The sequence below is a fragment of the Lutra lutra genome, chromosome 3, assembly GCF_902655055.1.
Source record: "Lutra lutra chromosome 3, mLutLut1.2, whole genome shotgun sequence".
Classification (NCBI taxonomy): Eukaryota; Metazoa; Chordata; class Mammalia; order Carnivora; family Mustelidae; genus Lutra; species Lutra lutra.
The window spans coordinates 86,884,926-86,912,360 of NC_062280.1; the positions used below are offsets into that span (position 1 = coordinate 86,884,926).

At 37.1% G+C, this 27,435-nt stretch overlaps 1 pseudogene; it reads left to right on the plus strand.

Moving 5' to 3' along the window:
- The first annotated feature begins 2,542 nt into the window (after window positions 1-2,542).
- LOC125095576 (uncharacterized) lies at window positions 2,543-24,009 on the plus strand (annotated as a pseudogene).
- The last annotated feature ends 3,426 nt before the right edge of the window (window positions 24,010-27,435 follow it).

Here is a 27,435-nt window from a genome sequence, read left to right on the forward strand (position 1 = left end):
TGGGATAAATGCCCATAAGTGCAATTACTGGGTTGTACAGTGCCTGCATGTTAAATTTCCTTAAGAAACTGCCAAGCCCTTTTTATGAGTGGCTGTACCATTTTACATCTCTACCAACAATGTATGAGTGATCTAATTTATCCTCATCTTCATAAGAATTTAGTTTTGTCACTTTTTTTTTTATTTTAGTCATTCCAGTAGGAGTATAGTGATTGTATTTTTAATTTGCTTTCTTCTAATGGCTAATTATGTTGAATATTATTGGACACATTTATTTGCTGCCTTCATATCCTTTTCAGTGAAAATTTTGATCTTTTGCCTATTTTCTAATTGGATTGCTTATTTTTTCACTATTGAATTTTAAGAGTTCTTTACTGTTATAGATATTATTCTTTTGTAAGACATGTGGTTTGCAAGTATTTTCTCCAAGTCTGTAGCTGGGTTTTTTTGTCATTTCAAAAGTATCTTTTGCAGAGCAAAAGTTTTTATTTTGATCAAATGTAATTAATTCACTTTCCGTTCCATAAATCATCTTCTTAGAGCCCAACTATTTTTTCCTATATTTTCTAAAAGTTTTGTAGAAACTTTTTTATGTTCCACATTTAAGTCAATGAAGCATTTTGAGATAATTTTTATCTAAGTTGTGAGGTTTAGGTAAAGGTTATATTTTTGTTGATAGATGTATAATTAGTCTAGCATCTTTAGTTTAAAAAGCTGTCCTTCCTCCATTGAATTGTTTTTGCATCTTTGCAAAAAGTCAGTTGAACATATTTATGTGATCTACTTATGGGCCCTTAATTGTATCCCATTGACCTACATATATCTCTACAATGCACATATCTCTATGATGCACAGTCTTCAGTATTTTAGCTATACAAGTTTTGAAATTTGTTAGGCCAATTTCTTCCTTTTCCCCCCCTTCTTTTTAAAAATTATGTTAACTGGAGTGCCTGGGTGTCTCAGTTGGTTAAGTGTCTACCTTTGGCTCAGGTCATAATCTCAGGGTCCTTAGATTGAGCCCCATATCGGGCTCTCTGCTCACAGAGAGCCTGCTCCCTCTCCTCCCTGCTTGTGTTCTCTTTCTTGCTCACTCTCTCTCAAATAAGTGAATAAAATCTTTAAAAAAGACTTATGCTAACTACTATAGTTCCTTTGCCCTTTCATATGACTTTTACAATAATCTTCTCTATGTCTACAAAACAATTTTGTTGCTATTTTAACTAAAAATGCATTTAGGGCACCTGGGTGGATCAGTCTGTTAAGCAGCTGCCTTCGGCTCAGGTCATGATCTCAGGGTCTTGGGATGGAGTCCTGCGTCGGCCTCTATGCTCAGGCGTGGCCTGCTTCTCCCTCTCCCCTTCCACCCTGCTTGTGTTCTCGCTCTCTCTCTCTCTCTCTCTCAATCTTAAATAAATAAGTAAATCTTAAAAACAAAAAAAAGAAAGAAATACATTTAACCTAGGTGTCAATTTAAGGACAACTGAAATCTTCACTATGTTGAGTCTCCAAACCTTACACAGAACATATCTATTTATTTAGATTTTCTTTGATTTATTTCATCAGTTTATTGTATTTTTCAGTATGTAAGTCCTACACATATTGTTTTAGGTTTATATCTAATTGTTTCTCTTAAACAATTTAAGTGGGATTGAATTTTAATCTTTTTTTCTATGTGTTCATCAACATATAAAAAGGTAATTACTTTTGGATGTTTATCTTCTATCCTGCAATCTTGCTGACTGACTTATTTTCTAGAAGTTTTTAGTAGAATCCTTGGGATTTTTGTGTATAGAATCAGATCATCTGCAAAAAGGAAGCACTGCATTGCTTCCTTTCTAATCTGTATGATATTTATTTCCTTTGCTAATCTGATTGCACTGGCTAGGACTTCCAGAACCATGTTGAATATATTAGAGCAGATAACTTTGCCTTCTTCCTAATCATAGAGGGAAAGCATTCAAATTCTTTACCATTAAGTATTGGTTGTAGATTTTTTTTTTATAGCTGCTCTTTATCAAGCTGAGGAAGTTTCCCTCTTCTCCATTTTTTTCTGAGAATTTTCATTATAAATGGTGTTGAAATTTGGTCAAATGCATTTTCCATACCAATTGATATCAAATGGTTTTTCTTCTTTAGCCTATTAATATGGTGGATCATATAATAGCTTTTGAGGACTGAACCAATCTTGCATCACTGTAATAAACCCCACTTGGCCATGGCATATAGTTCTTCATATATATTATCTAATTCTATTTGCTAATATGTCACAGATTTTTGTGTCTAATTTCATGAGGGGTATCAGACTGTAGTTTTCTTTTTCTTTACTGTCTTTATATAGTTTTAGTATCAGTGTAATACTAGCTCCATAAAATGAATTGAACTGTATTCCCTTGTCTTCTTTCTGGAAGAGACTATACATAATTTGTTTTAGTTCTTTCTTAGAAGTTCAGTGGAATTTCCCAGTAAAATGATTTGCACCTAGTGATTTCCTTTTCATGAGTTTTTAAATTATGAATTCAGCTTTCTTAATAGTTGCAGGACTATGGGCCTCTTTCCCTCTCTGGCCACAGCAAAGAGAGGAGCTGCCATCAAGTCGGCCCACCTATAATGGATGGTTGTGCAGAACTGCTCCAGCTTCCTGATCAAGAGAAACAAGGAGACAAACAGTACAGAGCCCAGTAACATGAAGGCTTGCAATGCATTCTGCTACAACAGACTGAAGAATAGCAACTCATTGTGCTACAACAGACTGTGCGACAACAGGCACAGTCACAACAAGACCGTGGACGTGGCACCAGTGGCCCATGGCAGAGCTGTAGTAGTGGTCATGAATGGAGATGGGGCCCACAAAAACCCACTGCCTCCTACATAGGGACCAGCATCATTATGAACACATCAGCTATCCTCACCATCATCAGGCACATACTCTGCAAGAACAAGTACTACCCAAATCTGTGCATGGCTGCCATTCACATAGCCACCACCATCCTGCATAGCCAGAAACCTGTGATGGTGAAGAAGCAGCAGCCCACCCCACCAAGAGCTCCTGAGCACCTGCCCCCCACTTCCAAAGCAATAAAGATGTCAGTCATGGGTGGGGGAAGATAGTTGCAGAACTATTTAAATTATCTATTTCATATTTAGTTATTTGTGATAGTGTTTTTCAAGGAATTGATCCATTTCATCTAAGTCCTCAAGTTTGTCTGAGTAATTTACAGTGTTCGACTATTTTCCTTTTTATGTCTGCGGGATCTATAGTGATATCCCCAGTTTACTATTAATATTGATAATTTGTGTCTTCCTTTTTTTATCAATTGCTAAATTTTATTGATCTTTGTAAAAAAGTTTTTGTTTTATTGCTTTTCTCCTTTCCATTTTATTTATTTCTGTCCTTATATCCTTCTGTCTGCTTGCTTTATATTAATTTTTGTCCTTCTTTTTCTATATTCTTAAGGTAAGAGTTGAAGTTAATCTTTTGAGATTTGCTCTCTTTTCTCACATATTTAATGCTATAAATTTCCTTCTTGGTTCTGATCTAGCTGTGTCACCTAAATTTTGATATGTTCTATTTTCACTTTCATTCAATTCAATCCAATATACATTTTTAAATTTTCCTTCAGACTGTTTCTTTGACCCATAATTTATTTAGAAGTCTATTTTTAAGTTAAATATTTGATGATTTTCCTATTATTTTTCTGTTCTTGACTTTGGTTCGATTTCATTTTGATCAGAGAACCTACTTTGATGACTTCAATTCTTTTAACTTTGCTGAGGTTTGTTTTATGGCCCAGGACATAGTATATCTTTCGGCCTTGAGCTGTGTTCCCTGTCTTCTAGGACTCTGATGACAAGAACGTTAGATCTCCAGGTATAATCCCAGAGATCTATTGATCTTTTTCACCCAGTCTATTTTCCCTCCATTATTCAGATTGAATTTTTTTTGTCTTTATTCAACTTCACTGATTGTTTCCTCCATCCCCATCATTCTGCTTTTGAGCCCATTCACTAAGTTTTTAATTTAATATCAGATTTCACTTCTAAACTTCCATTTTGTTTTCTTTTATGTTCTATTTATATGCTGAGACTTTCTATTTATTTGTTGAGACTTTTTATTTGTTTCAGCTATGTTTGTCATTGGTCATTGAAGCATTTTTATGATAGCTGCTTTAAAACCTTTGTCAAATAATATTTTTGTCTTCTCAGTATCGTCATCTATTAATTGCCTTTTTTCATTCCAGCTGAGATTTGCCTGCTCATTGGTAAGACTAGTTATTTTTTATTGAACCTGGACTTTTTGGACAACAACTTATGAAATTCTGGATCTTATATGAGTATTTAATTTTTGCTGGCCTCCTCTTATGCCACTCCAGCAGGGAAATGTGGGGCACCACTGCATCATGGACAGTTTGAGACATTAGTCCAGATTCCCCACTCAGTCTCTGTTCACACAGGAGGCAGAGAGGGGAGATTGAAATGACATGGTGCCCAGGTGCTATCAGTAGACTACAGTGGGTAGCCAGAACTCCCACCTGTGCCCAGGAGTACTAAGGAACACTTTTTATTTATTTCTATCCAATTAAAATGATACAAGCTCATTCCAAATCATTAACAGTCTCCATTAATGAAAAAATCACAAACAGGTAAAACCATTTTCAAATCAACCTTTATAACTATTCAAAAAATTAAAAGTTAAAAATTATAGATAGCAAATCCAAAAGTTCTTTCATGCATTGATAAATATAATGCTGAAATTTCCAGCAGAATATTTTCTCACTAAGATCCAATTTGTGAAATTACATATTATTAGAGCAGCTACCATGTAACTAATATGGACATCATTTAAAAAAATACAAATGTAGCTTGAAGTCAGGCAATGTGATGTCCTCAGCTTTGTTTTTCATCATTCCCCTGGCAATTTGGGATATTTTCTGGTTCCATACAAATTTTAGGATTTTTTTTTTTTGTCCCAGCTCTTTGAAAAATGCCAATGGTATCATAAAAGGGATAGGATTGAAAGTGTAAATTTCTCTGGGCAGAATAGATACTTTAACAATGTTCATTCTTCCAGGCCATGAACATGGAATATTTTTCCATCTTTTTGGTGTCTTCCTCAATTCCTTTAATAAGTATTCTATAGTTTCTAGAGTATAGATCCTTTACCTCTTTAGTTAGGTTCATTCCTAAGATCATATGGTTTTTATTGCCATTGTGAATGGAATTGCTTCCTTATTTTCTCCTTCTACAGTTACATTGTTAATGTGTAGAAAAGCAACTCAGTTCTGGGCATTGATTTTGTATCCTGCCACATTGCTGAATTGCTATATGATTTCTAGTAATTTGGGGATGGAGTCTTTTCAGTTTTCCATATGAAATATCATGTCATCTGTGAAGAGGGACAGTTTGACTTCTTCTTTGCCAATTTGGATGCCTTTTATTTCTTTTTATTGTTTATTGTTGAAGCTAGGACTTCTCCTACTGTGTTGAGCCACAGTGGTGAGAGTGGACCTTGCTGCCATCTTCCTGAGTTTAGGGGAAAAGCTCTCAGTTTGTTCCATTGAGAATGATATTCACCATGGGCTTTTCATAGATGGTTTTCATGATGTTGAGGAACGTTCCCTCTATCCCTATTCTCTGAAGAGTTTTAATCAGGAATAGATGTTGTATTTTGTCAAATGCTTTTTCTGCATCAATTGAAAGGATCATATGGTTCTTGTCTTTTCTCTTATTTTAGTGTGTTCTACCATGTTGATTGGTTTGCAAGTGTTGAACCACCCTTGCATCCCAGGCATAAAACCCACTTGGTCATGGTGAATAATCCTTTTAATGTACTGTTTGACCTATTAGCTAGGTACAAAGCTGTGATCACCAAGACAGCATGATATTGGCACAGAAACAGACACATAGCCCAATGAAACAGAATAGAGAACCCAGAAATGGACCCTCAAATCTATGGTCAACTAATCTTTGACAAATCAGGAAAAGATACCCAGTTGGGTGGGGGGGACAGTCTCTTCAATAACTAGTGCCGGGAAAATTGGATAGCTACATATAGAAGAATGAAACTGGACCATTTCCTTACACCCTACACAAAGATAAACTCAAAATGAATGAAAGACCTCAATGTGAGACAGGAATCTATCAAAATCCTAGAGGAGAACATGGACAGTAAGCTCTTCAACATAGGCCAAAGTAACTTCTTACAAGACACGTCTCCAAAGGCAAGTGAAACAAAAGCAAAAATGAACTTTTGGGACTTTATCAAGATAAAAGGCTGCTGCACAGCAGAGGTAACAGTCAACAAACTAAGAGGGAGCCCACAGAATGGGAGAGGATATTTGCGAATGACATTACAGATAAAGGGCTGATATCCAAGATCTATAAAGAACTTCTCAAACTCAACATCCTAAAAACTAATAACCCAGTCAAAAAGTGGGCAGAAGATATGAACAGACTCTTCTCCAAAGAAGATATACAAATACCAAATAGACACATGAAAAAATGTTCAACATCACTAGCCATCAGGGAAATTAAAATCAAAACCACAATGAGATACCACATTATACCAGTTAGAATGGCAAAAATTAACAAAACAGGAAACAACAAATGTTGGTGAGGATGTGGAGAAAGGGAAACCCTCTTACACTGTTGGTTGGAATGCAAACTGGTACAGCTACTGTGGAAAAGAATATGGAGGTTCTTCAAGATGTTAAGAATAGAGGTACCCTATAACCCAGCAATTGTACTACTAGGTATTTACCCCAAAGATGCAGATGTAGTGAAAAGAAGGAGCATATGCATCCCAATGTTCATAGCAGCAATGTCCACAATAGCCAAACTGTGGAAGGAGATGAGATGCCCTTCAACAGATGAATGGATAAAGAAAATGTAGTCCAGGGGTGCCTGGGTGGCTCAGTGGGTTAAAGCCTCTGCCTTCGGCTCAGGTCATGATCCCAGGGTCCTGGGATCAAGCCCCACATCGGGCTGTCTGCTCTGCGGGAAGCCTGCTTCCTCTTCTCTCTCTCTCTCTGCCTGCCTCCCTGCCTACTTGTGATCTCTGTCTGTCAAATAAATAAATAAAATCTTTAAAAAGAAAAAAAGAAAATGTAGTCCATATATACAATGGAATATTATTCAGTCATCAGAAAGGATGAATACCCACCATTTGCATCAACGTGGATGGAACTGGACGGGTTTATGCTAAGTAAAGTAAGTCAAGCAGAGAAAGACAATTATCATATGGTTTCACTTACTTGTGGAACATAAGGAATAGTATGGAAGACATTAAGAGAAGGAAGGGAAAAATGAAGGGGGGGAATCCGAGTGGGAGATGAACCATGAGAAACTATGGACTACTGGAAACGAACTGAGGGTTTCAGAGAGGAGGGGAATTGGGGGAAGGGTTTAGCCTGGTGATGGGTATCACGGAGGGCATGTATTATATGGAGCACTGGGTGTTATATGCAAACAATGAATCATGGGACATTACATCAAAAACTAATGATGTACTATATGGTGACTAACATAACATTTAAAAAAAAAAGAATACAAATGATCCACAATAAGATAGATGAATATAGTATATGTCAAGAAATGTATGTATATGTAAAGAAATATATGTAAAGAGCCTCTGGCCTCAGCTCTGTCTCCTAAGAATCTCCACCTTGCTACCATTCAACCCACTTAGTTCCCATCTCAGGCACAATTCAGACTACAAGGCTTTCTTTTTGAAAACCTAAAAAAGGACACCTGCAGAAGGTCCAAAAGACCTTGATTCAAAATGGACACAATAAATTCTACAGCTGGCCACTGAAGTACTTATCTAAACCTTCACTCCTAAGTTCAGGGTACGATAGCCAAGTAACAAATGCTGGACATTACTCATCATGCTCGCCCTCTGTAGGCTTTGACTATTAGACCAATTTGACATGGTTGCTTAAGACCAAAGATATAATAGCGGGGGACAACAGGCCAGGAAGTTTAGCTTTTCTGTCCCTGACCATAAAGAGCCCCCAAAACTGTGCTGCACTGTGCACATGGACTTCCCCATATTATTTAACTTCATGTGCCAAAGTCCATATACTATCTGAAAAAGGCCATCTCTTCTTTTGACATGATAGAACACTCATCTGATGTAACAGGATATGAGAAAATATGTATAAGAAAGTAGAATTTTTAAAAATAAATCTTGTTTTCCTACTGAAAAAATTATGGTAATACATGAGGCATGTTCCTCACAGTGATGAAATTCTTACAAGTCTGTCAAGATCTGATGAGAAAAAAGACAAGGCTATTGACCAGATCCATGTACACTAGCCAGCCAATATTAAGGCAAGTGTGGAGATTTCTATTATCCTTATTTATGGAACAGATCACCTATTTCCAAGTGCTCTGAAGTATTGTTTACCTCATTACAAAATCACCACTTCAGCATGCCCGTCATGTGTACCTCTCCTCAAGTGAGTACACAATTGACCCTTTCCTCCTCAAACACAGGGTCTTGATATTTTTAGGTTGTCAACAAAGTTTTTCACGGGTGCATCTTAAACACTTAAGACATTGTGTTATGTATTTCATAGGCTAATTTCCTTAAATTTTAACATACTTTTTCTGCTCTCTTATTTTCTAAAAGTTCATGCTGTTGACAAATGAGAGATTTACAATAGGAGAGATTATTCAATGTTTTTTTCATTAAAATGAAAAATGCTAACTTTCTGTTCTTATTTTTATTTAGTTTTAGTAGTCTATAAAGTACAAGTCAGAGAGCCCCTTTACAAAAGGAGCATTTAGTCTCCTATAACCTTCAGAAATATATTACAAAATTAATTTTCCTAACTCAAGATTAAAAAGAATGGGCTAAAAAATGCAACAATGAAAATAATGGAAATCAAATAATAGGATGCACAGGTTGTTTTAACATTTAAGATTAGCAAAGCTGTTATGCAAAATATCTATAAAACTATATCTGAAACAAAAAATAAAATAAAGGCATCATGAGGCTCAACCTGTTAGATGGCCTTAAATTGTATTATATGCCAAACAGCTGATGTTTGCTGGCCATACACAACCTGATGCAATTCCTGTTAGCACAATATGGCAACTGGCATTATACTGGCATTGCCTCAGAGGAGCCCCCATTGACAGCTATGGGAACAAATTAATTTTCACTTTGTTTTTCATTTTAGTTGTCACTAACAATGCCTCCGCCTTCTGGCTCAGCATCTCAATATTAACTTACAAGCATGAAGCAAGAACTTAATCAAGGAATGTTTGGGGATTTACTTTTCAACAGCTGAGATACTGAAGGTGAGGTAAGAGCAAACATTTGTTGGTAGGGGACAGTAATTAGGTTCAGACAGAAGGTACAGAACTGCAGTGTTAGCTAAAGCTGTTCATAGCTTTAGCTCATCTCAATTAATGAAAAAAATATATATTTCCCCACAAGAGTGTATAGGGTTGAGGTTCTTGCAAAAAAGTCCAGACTGAGGCCCTCTTGTTAGCAATATTGATACCTTCAAAGATGCCAAGTGCTCGTTCCAGAAAATGCTACTTCTTTTGTGCTTTGCAACCTTTTTTCTTCTTCTTCTTCATTACTATTACTATTACATATGATTCTTCTTTTAAACTATTACCTGCCTCTGCCACAAAGGTATATCTGAGAGGCATGTTTGACCCAAGTAATAGAGAGTACCCATTCTAAACACCACGAACAGGCTATGAAGGGGTTATTGTTCACTTATAAAAACCATACCATATAGATGAAAGATAATAGGGCTTTGATTAAGAGACTAGTCATAACTTATTTTATGATTTTATTTTTTTCAGTGTTTCAAAATTCATTGTTTATACACCATGTAACTTTCTTACTATCCAGCTGGATAACTTTACTTATGTATTTATTTTATTTACTTATTTGAGAGAGAGAGAGCACACACAGGGAGGGGCAGAGGGAGAAAGAGAATCTTAAGTAGGCTCCATGTTCAGCATGAAGCCCCATCCTGGGCATGATCTCACAACCCTGAAATCATGACCTGAGCAGAGATTAAGAGTTGGACACTTGACTAAGACACCCAAGCTCCCCCAGCTGGGTAACTTTAGACATGTAAACATACAATGCTTCTATTCCCACATCTGGATGATGGTGTCAATGTTCATTATATCCTCTTACATGATGCTTATAAGAGGTAAACTTTTATTAATATTTTAAAGTATGGAATTCCTAACTGAAATCTTTGTACCCTTATAAATTTGAAATTATTGTTTCTTGGTTTTTAGGGCTGTAATAGATAGGCCTAACTGGATCCCTACATTACAAAGATGAGAAAAATCAAGATGTAGGCCAGTGATTTTTTTTTAAGGATCAGCCTACCAGCCTCCCTGGGAGTACAAATTCATGGCTACACCCCAGACCTGCTGAATCAGAATCTCTTGTGGGTAGGGTACACGGAGAATTCTCTATTTTTAGCAAGCTCTACCATTGATTCCAACAATCACTCAAGTCTAGAGAGCATGGATCTAGACTGCCTATTGGCAGAGAACAGAGTATAGAGGCAATTCCAGGCCTAAATCCCACAGCCCCTGAGTTCTAACTCAGACCATTCTGGTAATCTTTAATTTTAATCTAATTATTCAGAATAAGTACTATTGTTTTCTATGCATGTTTTGCTAGTTTAAAAACCATGATAGAATATTACATGGAAATTATATACATCTTCTTTATCTATTCATCTACTGATGGACACTTAGGTTGTTTCCATATCTTCCAGATCTTGCTTCCATTATCTTCCAAATAATATTGCAATAAACATAGGGATGCATCTACCTTTTCAAACTGTATTTTCATTTTCTTTGGGAAATATCTAGTAGTGTGGGATTACTGGATTATATGGCAATTCTATTTTTAATTTTTTGAGGAAACTCCATATTGTTTTCCATAGTGACTGTACCAGTTTGCATTCCCACCTACAGTGCAAGAGGATTCCTTTTTCTCCACAACCTCACCAACACTTGTTATTTGTCTTTTTTATTTTAGCAATTCTAACAGGTGTGAGGTGACATCTCATTGTGTTTGGATTTGCATTTCCCTGATGATTAGTAATGTTGAACATCTTTTCATGTGTGTATTGGTCATCTGTATGTCTTCTTTGATAAAATGTCTATTCAGGTCCTCTGTTCATTTTTAATTCAATTATTTGTGGGGGTTTTTTGTTGTCGAGTTGTGTAAGTTCTTTATATATTTTGAATATTAACCCTTTATTAGATATATTATTTGCAAATATCTTCCCTGATTCCATAGGCTGCCTTTTTGTTTTGTTGATAGGTTCCTTCACCATACAAAGCTTTTCGTGTGTGTGTGTGTGTGTGTGTGTGTCCAATATTTTAATTTTACTTTTACTTCCCTTACCAGAGGAGACATAGCTAGAAAATTGCTCCTATGTCTGATATCAAAGAAATTACTGCCTATATTTTATTCTAGGAATTTTCTGGTTTCAGGCTTTACATATAGGTCTTTAATCCATTTTGAGTTTATTTTTGGAAGCACAAAAGACCTCGAATAGCCAAAGCAATCTTCAGAAAGAAGAGCAAAGCCAGAGGTATCACAATCCCAGATTTTAAGATATGCCACAAAGCTGCAGTAATCAAAACAGTATGGTACTGGCACAAAAACAGACACATAGCTCAATGGAAAAGAGTGGAGAGCCCAAAAATAAACCTATGCTGTTATGGTCAATTAATCTATGACATAGGAAGCAAGAATATGCAATAGAAAGAAGAGTGTCTCTTCAAATGGTGTTGGAAAACCTGAACAGTTACATTCAAAATAATGAAAGTGGACCATTTTCCTATAACATGCAGCAATCTTGGAATAAGTACTATTATTTTCTATACATATTTTACTCTCTAAAAAAATCAAGAAACACTGCCATCAGAAACAAAAAGATATTGCTTTTTTTTTCTTCACTGTTTCACAAGAGTAGAGTTCCTTGGCTTTTTTTCTCAAAAACAAGCAGTGAGAAATAGAAAAACCAATAGTATTTCCCTACCTTAAGATGTTGGCAACCTAAATTCTAATTTAGTAACTTTACTTAACTTTCTTATCACATCGTCTTCTGTTAGTGTGAAACACACTCTATCAGAAACAAAACAGAAAAATAACTGCTTAAGGATTCACTGTGTGCTATAAATTGGGTCTAATCAAATTGAATTACATTTCTTTCCAAATAAAAACAATATATATCAAGGACTTGACCAAATTATTTAAAGAATTTGAGTTACAAATAAAAAATCAAAATGGAAATAAAATGGCTATATGGATACTACAACACTCTAAATATTCATAACTTGATTTTCTCTCTTTCTGGAGTATTAAAATTTAACACAAAAATAATATATAACTCAATAATAAATAACTCAATACAAAAATAAATAAATGAAGAAGAGTTGAATACAGTAAGACAATAACAGGTAAGTACTTTTTAAAAGATACATTTATTTATTTGATAGAGAGAAAGAGAGATTGCTCATAAGCAAGGGAAGAGACAGTGGGAGAGAGGATCCTCAAACAGACTTCATTCTGGGCATGGAGCTTGAGGTGGGGCTCGATCCCAGGATCCCAAGATCATGACCTGAGCCAAAATCAAGAGTTGGACGCTTAACAGACTGAGCCACCCAGGCACCCCAAGAGATAAATACTTTCAATCAATTTATCAAATTATTCTGTTACGCCAAATTATAGCCACTATTTGGGCCTTTAAAAAGATAACCTGAGGTCTAGAATAACTGAAATCAATGTGATTGGCTTGGGAAGGCTATTAAGGAAATTAAATAATTTAGTAGAGGTTGAGAGAAAAAAATTAAGATTCAATCAATGATTTAAAGAGAGAATCTAGTTAAGGTCAATAGTGTATGATATTCAAGGCCAGCTCTTATATAAAATCATGAGGCAACCAAATTTGCCATTGCTTTTCTGGATCTGAGTGAATATGGACTGTCCAGGATTTTCATACTCTTGTTCTCACTGGACATCCATGTAGTAGTAAGTACACTTCCATTGTATGTGACATAAAACCAACTCAAATAAGCTGAAATAACACAGTTATTCAGAGGCAAGGAGGCTAAAAGAATAAGTAATGTGAGGGTAGAATTAGTTTAAGGCATGACCGGTTTTAAGATCTTACATGAATTTTTACTCTTTTTGTCTCTGCCCCTAAGCTCTGCTTGACTCTGAGTTGACTTTATTTTTACATAGGCTCTTTCACCATGATGACAAAATAACTTCTAGAAGCTCCAGCTTTTGTTGTGACCGCTCGACAACATTAGCCTAGAGACTCCTCATTTGTCCTAACTAGCTTGTTGTGAATCACACACTCAGTGCTTGGTAAATTACTGTGGCCAGGCATGTAATGATTTTATTGAGCAAATCTTTGTCAAGAATTCCCCTAGGACTGGGGGATATAAACCCTAACTGAATGAAGAGTGGGAAAAAGTTGGTTTTCCTGGAAAATCAGGGTGTCCTTAGCCAAAATGAGAGGGGAAATAAATACTAGATCAAAACAAGTATCCACTAAAGCCTGTAGTTCTGGAGAATGATCTAGGATTCAGATCCTTCCTTACCAGAAGAGAGTCTTACATTTAATTTTTCTTGGTGATCTTAAGTGAATAAATCTCTTCACATACAAACTGTACCATCATGGCTTCAATATGACAGCCTAGGGAAATTCACACAGGGAATACTTTGATCTTTGTTCCTACAATCTCTGCTTAAGAACTCCCAATAATTGTGGTCATTATTAATGTTTAGCACATGTAATTAAAATTTTCTTTCTTTTTTTTTTTTAATATTTTTTTTAAAGATTTTTATTTATTTATTTGACAGAGAGAGAGCACAAGCAGGCAGAGAGGCAGGCAGAGAGAGAGGAGGAAGCAGGCTCCCTGCTGAGCAGAGAGCCCAATGCGGGGCTCAATCCCAGGACCCTGAGACCACGACCTGAGCCGAAGGCAGCGGCTTAACCCACTGAGCCACCCAGGCGCCCCTAAAATTTTCTTTCTTATATTGAGCTGGTTATCTACCCCTCCATGATTTATCCATTCATTTTTCCCTTTGGAGCCATCCGAATTATGTCTATTATGTATTCTACATAGGAGATTTTCACATATCTAAAGGCAGGTCTATTCAACTGCTGTGCATATGACATCATTTCCAGAAATTTGACACCAACTATATGTTTATTTATTCCCATTTTATCTCCAGTGTTATGCTATTCATTTTTTCCTGGACTTCATTTTGGTTGAATCTTAGATTGGAAGTTTTTTTAGTGCTTCTGTTGTTTTTATTTTGCTTGTTTGTTTTGTTTACATAGTCTCTGAAAGTCAAGGAAGTAAAAGTTCAACCAAGAGTAAGCAAAGGATTATTATCTCTTCATATCATTTCTTATTGCTTATAGGCATCCTATGTTGGGAGAACAATAGAAAAATACCATTTTCAGCTGTGAAACAAAAAATATTCTGCATTCTTGTGTGCTTTTTTCTCTTGTTTCAGGTATCAGGTTGTTTTACTTCAAAACAAATAAACAAGCAATTGGAGTTTTATAGAAAGTGTATACTTTATAATCTTGGAGTATACGAAAAATTTATTTATTGCTGCAAATGGTTGGATTCCTGCTTGTGTGCCATGGGAACTGAATTTCTGCCTTAATGTTTTGGCACATCTTCAGTATACTTACCTCTGTAGGAGTGGTGTGTATCCACAATTATATTATTTGAAAAGAATCTTTGTACTGGAAAATCCCATTGAGATGTAGCATCGTGTTTCCAAGGGTGTCTTGGGACAAGAAAGAATGGGGCAGTAATATACAACCACTTGGTTACATCATTCATACCAGAGAAATTATCATCCTACTGCTGATGGGGAACACTTGTACTTCTCTATTATCAAAGATTTTGCAGCATTGCTCAGCCCCCCTCTATTCATTTCATTCCAGCTGTTTCTAACACAAGGAATGAAACAGATTGTTTCATTCTCTAAGCGTACATTAAAAAGGACAATGCCATCATTTGGGGTGCTTTTGAAGGGGTTTTTGCTCAATTTGGACTGTGTGTGGAGCAAGCTCACTGCCTTACAACAAAAGCATAAAACTCAGTGGTGACAGGCAAGTCAAAAGCTAAAGAATTCGTTAAAAGGAAGAAGCCCTAAATGTTCAGCCATAAACAACAAGAGACATCAGAAAGGAAGCAGGGAAAAGGTAAAGGAGACCGTGAGAAGGAATGTGCACTGGCTCAGCACTGCATCCTTTTATAATCCTTTGGGAAAACTCACTCATAGGGCTCCAAAGGCTCTTTCCTGAATTTGTCCTACATCAAAGAGCCACAAGCTTGCTCTAGCTTTGGCTTGTTTTTAGTACCTTTTAAGTGTACATAATTTTTTTTTAATACTAAAATGTTAAAATTATTTTAAGCCAAGAAACTGGTACTTTCCTGCCATGAGATCTTGAAGCATAAGCCTTGTCCTGTCCTTGGGAATCTTTGATTTTTTTCATAAGATATCCCTGGTTCATCCTACTTTTTGTATAAAACACAAACATCTACCAGTCTTTCTCATTCTCCTCCTTTCTTTTCACTTCCTTCTTTTTTTTTAATTTTTTTGAATGTCAAACACATGAACACATACTTTTGCCCCCAGTCACCACACCAATGGCAGCCACTAAAAGTTAATCATGAAAATCTTATGGTATATGAATTATTTTCTAAGTATATAACATGAAGTCACCACCAAGAGAGCAGAGTTGAAAAAGGAGATGAAACATGTTCATATCCTGGAATCAGGAATACATGTACTCATGAAACTAGAAGGTTCTCAAAATACCTCTGTAATGTGAAATTTTGTGAAGAACATATCTTTATACTTGGTCAATAAGGACAGCAAAGTTGATCTCAATTCAAGATCATTGTAGAAGGAAATATTTTAGAAATATTTTATCTTCAGTTTGGCTCATTATTTAATCCCCAAGTATATATGGATTTAGTACTTGAAGATTCCCATTGATATCTGAAAGTTTTTCAGACAATATTTTAAGTGTTGTAAGCTATACAAGGGAATAAAGTCTCTTAACTTGTTTCCTCTTCCCCCTACCCACATTTCATTCTCAAGACCTGTACTAGTGTTAGCAGGAGGATTTGGCATCACCTGTGAAAGCCAGACACAAGTTGTTACTTTTGTTTGGAAAGTTTGCTTTTGGGTGGCTGGTCTACTGGATCATATGCCATTTTATTCTGCCTTTCTACAATATTGATAAGTCTGGGTTCTTCTTTCTTCTAATTTGATAAAAGAAAAAGGAATCCTTGAAGCTCATACATGGACAATTTTTGTTCATGATGAATGGACTGCATAGGGCATTGTTTCCTATCTGAAATTACTAATCAAGCATATTAATCTAGTATGTTCCCTTTCCTACATATATGGATGGCTATATTCATGGATTTAGTGATCCCAATCTTGGCCACATACAGGTGTATCTCAGAGATACTGTAGTTCAGTTCTCGACCACTGAAATAAAGTGAGTATCATAATAGAGCAAGTCAAAAGAACTTTTTGGTTTCATAGTGCATATAAAAGTTATGTTTATACTATACTATAACCTATTAAATGTGGAATAGTATTATATCTTAAAAAACAATGTATTTACCTTCATTTAAAATGAATTTATTGCTGAAAAATACTATCATCTGAGCTTTCAGTGAGCTTTCCTTTTGCTGGTGGATGATCTTGCTGACTAATCAGAGTGGTGGTTGCTGAAGTTTGGGGTGGCTGTGGTAATTTCTTTTCTTTTTTGTGTGTGTGGGGGGCTTTACTTGAAATAAGACAACAGTGATATTTGCCTCATTAGTTGACTCTTCCTTTTATAAACAATTTCTCTGAAGCATGTGATGCTGTTTAATTTTACAGCTTTCAAAACTGGAGTAAATCCTTTCAACCTTGCTGCTGCTTTATCACCCAAGTTATGTAATATACTATGCTTTTGTTGTCATTTTAACAGTTTTTACATCATCCTCACCAGTAGCTTCCATCTTAAGATGCTCATCCATAAGAAGCAACTCCTCATCCATTCAAATTTTGTCATGAGATTGTAGCAATTCAGTCACATCTTCAGGCTCCACTTCTAATTCTACTTCTCTTGCTCTTTCCACCATATCTGCAATTACCTCCTCCACAGAAGTCTTGAACCCCTCAAAGTCATCCATGGGGGTTGGAATCAACTTCTTTGAAACTCCTATTCATATTGATATTTTGACATCTTCCCATGAATCACAAGTGTTCTTAATGGAATCTAGAATGGTGAATCCTTCCCAGGCTCTCAAAGGACTTTTTTTTTTCCTAGATCAATCAGAGGAATCAGTATCTACAGCAGTTAAGCCTTATCAATTAAATTTATTTCTTAAATAATAGGACTTGAAAGTCTAAATTACCCTCTGATCAATGGACTACAGAATGGATGTTGTATTAGCAGTCATGTAAACAACATCAATCTCATTGTATATCTCCATCAGAGCTCTTGGGTAACCAGGCGTATTATCTGGGAGCAGAAATATTTTGAAAGGAATTTTTATTTCTGAGCAGTATGTCTCAACAGTAGGCTTAAAACATTCAATAAAACGTGTTGAAAACAGATGGGCTGTCATCCAGGCTTTGTAGTTCCATTTATAGGGCATAAACAGAGTATGTCTAACATAATTATTAAGAGCCCTGGAATTTGGAGAATGGTAAATGAGCACTGGCTTCAATCTGAAGTCAACCGCTGCATTAGCCCCTAACAAAGAAGACAGTTTGTCCTTTGAAGCTTTGAAACCAGACATTGACTTCTCCTCTTCAGCTATGAAAGTTTTAGATGGATGTTTCTTTTAATAAAAACTGTTTTATCTATATTAAAAATAGGCTGTTTAGGAACACCTGGATAGCATAGTCACTTAAGCATCTGACTCAGTCTCAGCTCAGGTAATTATCTCAGAGTTGTTGTATTGAAACCCATGTTAGGCTCTGTGCTCAGGGTGGTGTCTGCTTGAGGTTCTCTCCCCCTCTGTCCCTCCACTCTCTCTCTAAAATAAATAAATAAATCTTTAAAAAGCATATGCTATTTAATATAGTTACCTTCATTAATTATCTTAACTAGATCTTCTAGAATAACTGGCTAAATTTTCCACATCAACACCTCCTGCTCCAACTTGCAATTTTACCTTATAGAAATGGCTTCTCTCCTTAAACTTCATGAAGCAATCTCTGCTAACTTCAAACTTTTCTTCTGCAGCTGCCTTGCCTCTCTGTCTTCCTAGAATTGAAGAGATCTAGGGCCTTGCTCTAGATTAGGCTTTGGCTTAAAGAAATGTTGTGGCTGGATCTTTTATTCAGACTGTAAAACTTTCTCCATATCTGCAGTAAAGCTGTTTCACTTTCTTATCATTCATGTGTTCACGAGAGTAGTGTTTTTCATTTGCTTCAGGAACTTTGTCTTTGCATTCACAACTTGGGTAACTGGTACAAGAGGCCTAGATTTGGACCTATTTTGGTTTTCCACATGCCTTCCTCACTAAGCTAGCCATTTCTTGTTTTTTATTTCAAATGAAAGATGTACAATTCTTCCTTTTACCTGAACACTTAGACACCACTGTAGGATTACTAATTGCCCTAATGTCAGGGAGGACTGAGGAGAGGGAGGAAGAGAGAGACGGCTAGTGAATGGCTAGTCAGTAGAACAGTCAGAACACACACATTTACTGAACTCGCCCTCTTACATGAGTTTGGTTCATGGTGCCCCCAAACAATCCCAATAGTAACATCAAAGACCACTGATCACAGATCACCATAACAAATATAATAATAATGAAAAAGTTTGAAATTGTATGAGAATTACTGAACCCTGACACGGAGACATGAAGTGAGCAAATGCTGTTAGAAAAATGGCACAAACACACTTGCTTGATACAGTGTTCCCACAAACCTTCAATTTGCAAAACAACTATCTGTAAAGTGCAATAAGGCAAAGCACAATAAAACAAGGTATGACTGTAGTCACAACAAATATGGCAATGCTTGTCTAATTACGGTGCCTACGTACAATGTATATGTGGGAAGACATGGGAAAGGATTGAATGTCTTGATGCTGGCTACAAACTAAGTAAACTTAAGTGATTCCATTATTTGAGGAGGACATTTAGTCTGAAAAGTAGATACTTGGGGAAGGTCTTGACCTGCTGACTTGAGTTTCATGATTATAAATACAGTGAGCTACAACTTTCTCTGTGATAGGTTAAGTTCCCAGCCTACAGGATCTGCCTGGCATCTTTTTTTTCCAGATGAAACTGATGAATATTTCTCCTATTGTTTTCCTTCCAACAAAACAACCTCCTCAATATCTGTAGCCAATGTTGAACATACACAGACACACACACAGACACACACACACACACACACACACACACACACATACACAAAATGGAAACCTCATTTAACAGAAACAAAAATTCACCCCCAAACCTATGCAAGTTTATTTTCCAAGTGAAGAGTCATTTCTGTCTCCAATTTTTGGTGTTCCTGGTATTCTTACTCATTATATTGCTATTGAAAACTATACCTTTAAACCTGACTTGGGTTCCTCACAATTCTTTCCCCTTAACTCTCCACCTTTCCAAGTAACCCACAAACACATTGCTAACTTGGATTTGTCTACAAAACTGTGAGCTTGTGAGTCATGAAGCAAGAGATATTGTGTCAACCAAAGAAGTCTGGATGTTACTCTTCTTAATGCCATGGTGACCACCCTACCACTGAAAGTGGCTTCTAGTGTATCTAGAAAGTACCAGGATAGGGGAAGAACAGATCTTATATTGGTTTGTAGAGGATACAGCATATCCAAATATGTGATAATGATCAAAACTGCAGTCATCCCACATCTACCTGGATCACTGCTGCCTGAGGACCAGTACACAGATCCATCTTTCCTTTCCCACTGTAACCGTTAATGATTTACCTTAGTAACTAAATTAGTAACTTCACATTAAGGTGAACAAGGCAGACCTATGGTTGTATAAAGAAAATGTTAGCAATTATTTTTGTTTGTCTTATTTTTTCCTTTAAGTTCTATTGTCTGAGTTGCATATTTGTAAAAGTCATAGGAAATAAACACCCAAATAAATAAAAATTTTGAAGGCATGACCGTAATATTTTTATGGCTTCAGAATTGTTAGAAGTCTCAATTCCTGAATTACTTTCTGAAGACATGCATTTGAGGAATGCGCTCAGCAGTATGATAGCTTCTCCCTCACCTTATTAAAACCTCCCTAGCAATAATACTACAGGTGGTGTAGGGGTGGGGGAGGGCTTCAGAGAGGTTTTTGGTCTGTTTTTTCATTTGTTTGTTTCTTTTCACTTGACCTACTTTGTATACAGTACCAACATTTCCACCATTCTTCCTTCAATTTATCTTGGTTCAAGGACCTGAGCAGAACAAAGAGAGATCCTGTGACAGAATAAATAGTGTTCCTTTTCCTTCTCCTACTCTCATTGAGAGAAATTGGATGGTTTGAGGTGTGTTCCTGAGCTGTGATATTAATAGGAAAGACAAATCCTCTATTAAACATCTTGACACATCCTGTCAAGACTATTCTTGGGCATGTGAGGTAAGCCTCAAATGTTACATAACAGGGGAAATCCTTATATCCTGAATTCAATTACTTGCCATTTCTAACCCAAAGGAGCTGGATTTCAAACTTAATGTTTCTATTACTTGACAAAGTTTTCTGCCTTTTCCTATTTCTGTTAAAAGACTAGGGGATGTCAGGAAGCAGAATCATGAGATCTGCCTTATTCTTCAATTCAGCGTGCACAGTATTTTACATTTAATAGCCATCCAATGAATATTCATGGGTTTGAAAAAACTTACTTTAAGATAGCACTTTAAACTAAGGCTTTGGTTCTCCAGCATTTATGTGAGTTGGTATCACCTGGAGAACTTGTCAAATCATAGATTACCTAACCCCACTCCTAGAGTTTCTGATTCAGTAGGTCAGGGGAGGAACCCTAGAGCCAACATTTCTATCAAATTCTCAGGAGATGGAGATGGCTGCAAGTTGGGGATCCCATTTTAAGAACCACAGATCAAGAAGTGTGTTTTATGTATTTTCAGTAAGCACAGAAAAGAAGGCAAGCTCTAGGAATAGGGAAAAAAGATTCATTTTACAATCACTATCATTTCCTTATGATAATATGGCCATGTTATATTTTTAATTACTGATGAACTATTAAAACTAAAGGAAACAATGAATAGATTTGGAATTATTCGATTTACGTATGCTGTTGCTATATGACAAAAATATAGACAATTGAAGATTTGGCTCTATAATCACAATAATATAAGTTTTATTTGTACAATGTATATTTTAATTATTTTCAGAGATAATCTTATTTATTTTGAACAACCTTTCAAGCTTGGGGTAATCATCCACAATTTACAAGTGAAGAAAAAGTTCAGAAAGATTGTTTTAAGTGTTCAGAGAGGCTGAGTACACTGAGGACACTCAAGCCAAACAGCAACTAAATCCTGAAGATCTCATTGGCACCCAGATTAACAGTTTTAATTCTACGCCCTGTCTCCCATAGCACATCTCCATCTATTGTCTGATGTTTCAGTTTTGTGATGTCCCCAGCCCCCCAGTAAGCAGGCCATAATCAAGGGAGTAGAGCTTGAACTGGAATTAGAACACCTGGGTTCTAGACTCCTTTTTCTACTAATTAACTACCACCCCAAATGCGAGGCCGCCATCAACAGCCAGACCAACCTGGAGGTCTATGCATCCTACCTGTACATCTACAACGACGTGGTCTTGAAGCGCTCCGCCTGGACTTACCGCAGCAGCTCTGGTTGGAGAGGGAGGTGAGGGAGCTCACGGACAATCCCAAGTGTTTGGAGAACTAGCGCCAGCCGCATCGCCTCGCAGCATCAAGATGCAGGGCTGTGGGGGCTGCAGGCACAGGAAAGCCTTGTCATGCGCCTTTTACCTAGAGAAGCGAAGGACACGCCTCCCTGATCTGCATCAGCTGGCCACTGATGGGAGCTATGCCCACCTGTGCGAGTTCCTAGAGAGTCACTACCTCCACAAACAGGTCAAATCTCTCAAAGAGTGGGTGGCTATCTCACCAACCTGCGCTGGATGGGGGCCCTGGAAGTCTCAGCGAGGCAGAGTACCTCTGACAAGCCCCGTGTGGTCCATGGCAGTAAGAACTCAGCTTGTCTGCCTTCCACGTGGCCCCTGGGTGACTTCTCCCGATCACCATGCTGGGCATGAATATTACAGTATTGCCCTTGCAAAACATTTGCTTAAGATTTTATTTCTTCCGATTTCACCATTCCAATTTCAATAAAGGAATATGTTTCCCAAATTTAAAAAAACAGAAACAAAACAAAACAAAAAAACGGAAGTAAGAGTATTAATCTTTTTGTGCCTAAGACTCACTCATGAAAACGAAAAAATCTGCTTTATCTTCTTCATAAGATTATGTGAAAATCAAATTTCATAATGTATTTGCAATTTAATCTAATTATTCATATTTACCTCAGTGCATAAAGAATCTAGAGACAGGTTGGTAAATAAAAATAATTTAGAAATCTATAAAGTATATTAGAGATTTAAAGTCTAATTTAGGCAGTGTGATTATAACTTGTATTATTTTAGTTTAGCAGTCTCAGAATTGAATACAAAGATAGATTAGATTAATTGTTAATACTTAAGATACTTAAAGCAAGTTATAAAGTAAAGAATATGGAATGACCTTTTTAGGGATATAATTCACTTTGGAACCAGTAAGAATGGGAAAAAAAAATGCTACAAATGATTCCATATTCTGAAACAAGTACACAATTCTGGTATGAGGAAAGGAACATTAGTAGTGCAGCTGTTTCCCCAAAGGGGGGGGGGGCTTTAATTCAACCTTTCTCCTACCGACTTCCCTTCTTACTTCCCTTCAATTGCTTTCCAAAAAGTTTTGAAATATCTGTCTTCTGAATTTCATGTTTGTTCAATATTCTCATGTAATTTCTTTTGCATCTTATAAGCATGATATTCTAAATGGAAAATAAATTTAAAGCCGTTCTCTCAGTGACCCTAATAACCCTTACTTGCTAGGGAGTACATGAATGTGTTATTTCTAGAAGCTCAGCCTTCATCTAGTTATGTTCACTTTAATTTAACTCAATTGAACCACAGAATATTGAAGCCAAAAGCTACCTTAAGACAACATTGGGTCCCCACTCCCTCATTTCACAGATGAGGAAGAAAAGAGCCTAGACTAGTGGTTAAAATCACATAGCTACATAGTGACAAAACTTATACCAGAACTAAGAGATCCACCACTCCCATGACAGGTTTCTCTTGGTCATACTGTCACTCCCTCTGGAGTCTGCACCTTTACCTAGAAAACTAACATGTTAGAGCTAAATCAAAGGTCCTCACTGTGAGGCAGAAGGTCCAGAAAAAAGTGCAGAAGGTCCAGAAAAAAGCTTAGATGGGCCCAGACAATGTACATTGGAGTCCTGAAGCTGATTTACTTAACACTGACCTGAGGCATGTATCTTCACCTCAGTGAGCCCCAAGTTAATCTTTTATGAAATGGGGGCCCAAAATACCTATATTAGAGGACTGATGGTGTGGCAGAACCTGACCAACTCTGCCCAGAATATAGGAGGTAAATAATAAATGTATCCTCTCTTTGTTCTTAATTTCCCACACTCTTCCACCTTTCTTCAAGTAATATCTTCCACTGATCAATACATCTTTCCCTTTCATCTGTAGAACTAAATTCTTGGATTTTCCTTCCTGCTTCTGTGACTTTTCCTTTTTCACCCCCTATGTTAATTTTCCCTTCCCTTTCAGACCCACTCATTCACCATGAGTAAGCCCAAGATCCCCATCCCTGTCTCCTCTACAGCTTCCTTTATAAGCTCTTTTCAGGGCAGCCACAATGCATAGGGATTGCTTACAAGGAAAAGTTGATGTGGACAGTATCCATCTCCCTGTTATAGTACCCTTTCAACAGTGCTCCTAATATTCTTTTAATAACCAACAGCCATTATCCAGGCATTTGGAAAACTGGTAATGACATAGTCCCAACCTGGCTAATAAGTGCCTCAACACTGTGAATATTAAATTTCAGAGTTTTTTGTAGTTCTTTTTCCATCCATTGTATGCTCAGTTTTAGGAAGCCTTCATGACATACCTGTCACCTCAACAAAATACGTGACTTGTCTGAATTCCACTTTGACCTTTCACCTGTGTTGAAATATCAAGTTTGAAAGAACAAACAGAAATAAAGAATATTCTTAAGAGAGCCAGAGAATCATTCACTTGAAAATTTCTCCATTATTTTGCAATTCTAAGGAGTCGCCAACATCATTGCGAGATCTGGCTTGTGTACACCTGGAAAATATGAGACTCGAATATTTCATGTTGACACTCTGAACTCTCTTCCCTTGGGGATGAAGAGAGAGGCTGAAATTCATGTGTTAATCCTGCCCCTGGACTGTAACTCAGCATATGCCACAGGAGTTTCCTGGTGGTCTCCTCGTCTTTTGATATTTACCCCCTACCTTTTCATGAAAAATTACTTTATTTAGCTGTTCATGTACTGGAACAAAGGACTGTTCAGGGTAAACTTTAGCCCCAGGTAAAGAAGGCAGATGTTTATAGGGCTTGATTTTTCTTTTTTAATGTCCAAAACTCTCCTATAGAAAAAAATTTTTTTTTTCTAATAGCTCTCCTGAAATTCCCATATTAGTCACTTCTGTGGAATGAAGCAGTGAGAAGAAAAATTATCTGGTAAAATAACCAAGCTATCTTAGAGCCATGACACATAAAGCCCCTTTTACTTACTGATCAAACTAGATAATTAGTCTCTTAGAAGGACTAAACAGGAAAAAATTACGATAAGAAAGAGGAGGAAAAACAAGGCTAGGAGCATGTCCAAACTTGGAATGGCAACACTAACCAAGCTGTTGAAGGAGAAGATAGAAAGGAGATATCCCCAGATGCACCCCTCATGATTTTAAAGTGATGCTCAGGACCAACCCTGGTGCAATATATCCATGTTTCTGTCCATCCATCCTTCCATTTAACACATGTTTATGGAGTAACTTTGAATGAAACATTGTGTTGTTGCATTAAGAACACAGAGATGAGGAGTCTGAAGTCTTCACCCTTAAAGAACTTACAAAGGAATAAAAGCATTTAAATAAAATTTATAGGTCAGTCTTAGATGCTGTCATAGCTGTCAGCTAATGGTGCTATAATAAGAACTGACATTTGGGGACACCTGGGTGGCTCCGTTGGTTAAGTGTAGGCCTTCAGCTCAGGTCATGATTCCAGGGTCCTGGGATTGAGCCCTGCATTGGGCTCCTTGCTCATTAGGGAGCCTGCTTCTCCCTCTGTCTGCCACCCCCACAGCTTGCGCGCGCACTCGCGCTCTCTCTCTTTCTCTCTGACAAATAAGTAAATAAACTTTAAAAAAAAAAAAAAGAACTGACATTTGTTATCTTGTGGCAGACACTGTTCTATAGATGAATTACTCATTTATTCCTTCCAATAATGCTCTCAGATTATATTATTAACTCCATTTTACACATGAGAAAATGGTGATAGACTTTAAGTAACTTGCCCAAATCCTATGGATAAGATGAGACAGGATTAGGATTGAGTCCTGTTTCCAAACTCCAAAAGCCATTTTCTTAACTCTCTGCTGCATAGCTCCTAGGAGTCCACAGGAGTTTGAGCAAAACCAAATAAAATTTTGCAGAACTAAATTTGAGAAATATTACACAGCTTCTAATGCTCTTCTCCACTTGAATTTTCAGTTAGTCAGCAAGGAAATACAGTTCTTCAGCTGAAATTGGGAAGAATATATGGTTATTATAGTCATTGCTTCATTCCCTAGAGACTCAGTATAAACATGACTGGTTGCAAGCTTAAACATCAAGGTTATTCATTGGCAAACTGTAACTTCAAGGATTAAAAAGGCTGAGTAGGACACCTTTGGGTTGTTATGATTTGGCCATTCTCCTTGTGAGTAGAGATAGGCATTTGGGCATTTCTTAGGCTTACAAAAGAGATGATTAAAAAAAAGGGGGGGGGGGAGTCCAGTGAAGATTTGTGCACAAGACAAATTTTGTCAGGGTGTAGAGAGGAGACCTAAAAGACTGAGGCATCTAATTTGATACACTTATAAGCCACAAACATGTCTGAATGACCAAGAGCCAGCCACCACCACAAAATAACCAGGATTGGTCCGGAGTCAGCAGGGAAGAGCTGGGAAGAAGGCCAGGCCAATAATGAAAGGGGGCATTAAGGTACACATTAAACTCTCCAAAGGGGGGAAAAAATAAGCAAAATTTCCAAGATATCCCTAACAAAAAGTTGAAGTATTAACATTTTTGCTAAAGTAGCAAAAATAACAAATGTGCTGGTTTCACTAAGTACATTATATTGCCTTTTATTTTATTTATTTATTTTTTTTTCTTGAAGTGTGGAGGCGGTAAAGCTTCACTGAGCAATAGTGAGGATGTAAGAGACTTTTCGAAAGTGGTACATTAACCGATTACTGGGAGTTTGAAGGGAGCAGTTTACTTTTCTGGCATTGAGAAATCAGCATATTTGGAGCCGGCATTCAATGGCTTAGTCCCATTCCCTGAGCGAGTTGGGATTCCAGACGGGAGAGAAGCTGTCTTATTTCAAGGAGTAAAGCTGCCACTGGAACTCGGGGCACTTGATTGAAATTTCAGACATCGGATTTTGTCAGAGTTCGGATCCCTTTCCTTTGAAATGCCCTGCCTTAATAACCGCTTGAACCCATTGCCAATCTTGCCGGCAACCATGCCTTTCTATGATTGCGAAAATTAATGAACAGTCACTGGCTAATATAATTAAACCCAAACACTCCTGATTTCAGTATTAAGAAAAAGCCATCGCCCTGATTTTCTCTTGACAACACAAAAGTCTTGCCATCCCCGAACTGTTTAATTATTGAAATGAACTGTAACAGTACACCGGATAGGGGCAGAGGTCACTGAAACAGTTCTGGAAGTCAGAAATCAGGCAGGGGCTGACTCAGAGCCTGCCAACGCCTCAGGCTGCAGCCTCAAACCCACACACTTTTTCTCAGGCAGTCAGCCTCTGATAGGTAGGGTGATAGGGGGACTAACTTGCTAGTATTCCAAAGGTCCAACGGTGCTTGCTTGTTTTAAGACAAGCCAAAATATGCTCGGTGACCACCACAACACTGCGATTCCCATGCCCTACCACATTCCTCTTTTCAGATCCCAGGCATTTTTTTTGTCTCCCTACGTGCAGTCCAGGATGTAGACAAAATGAATTCCAAGTGACCTATGTGGGGGTGGATTTTTTTAG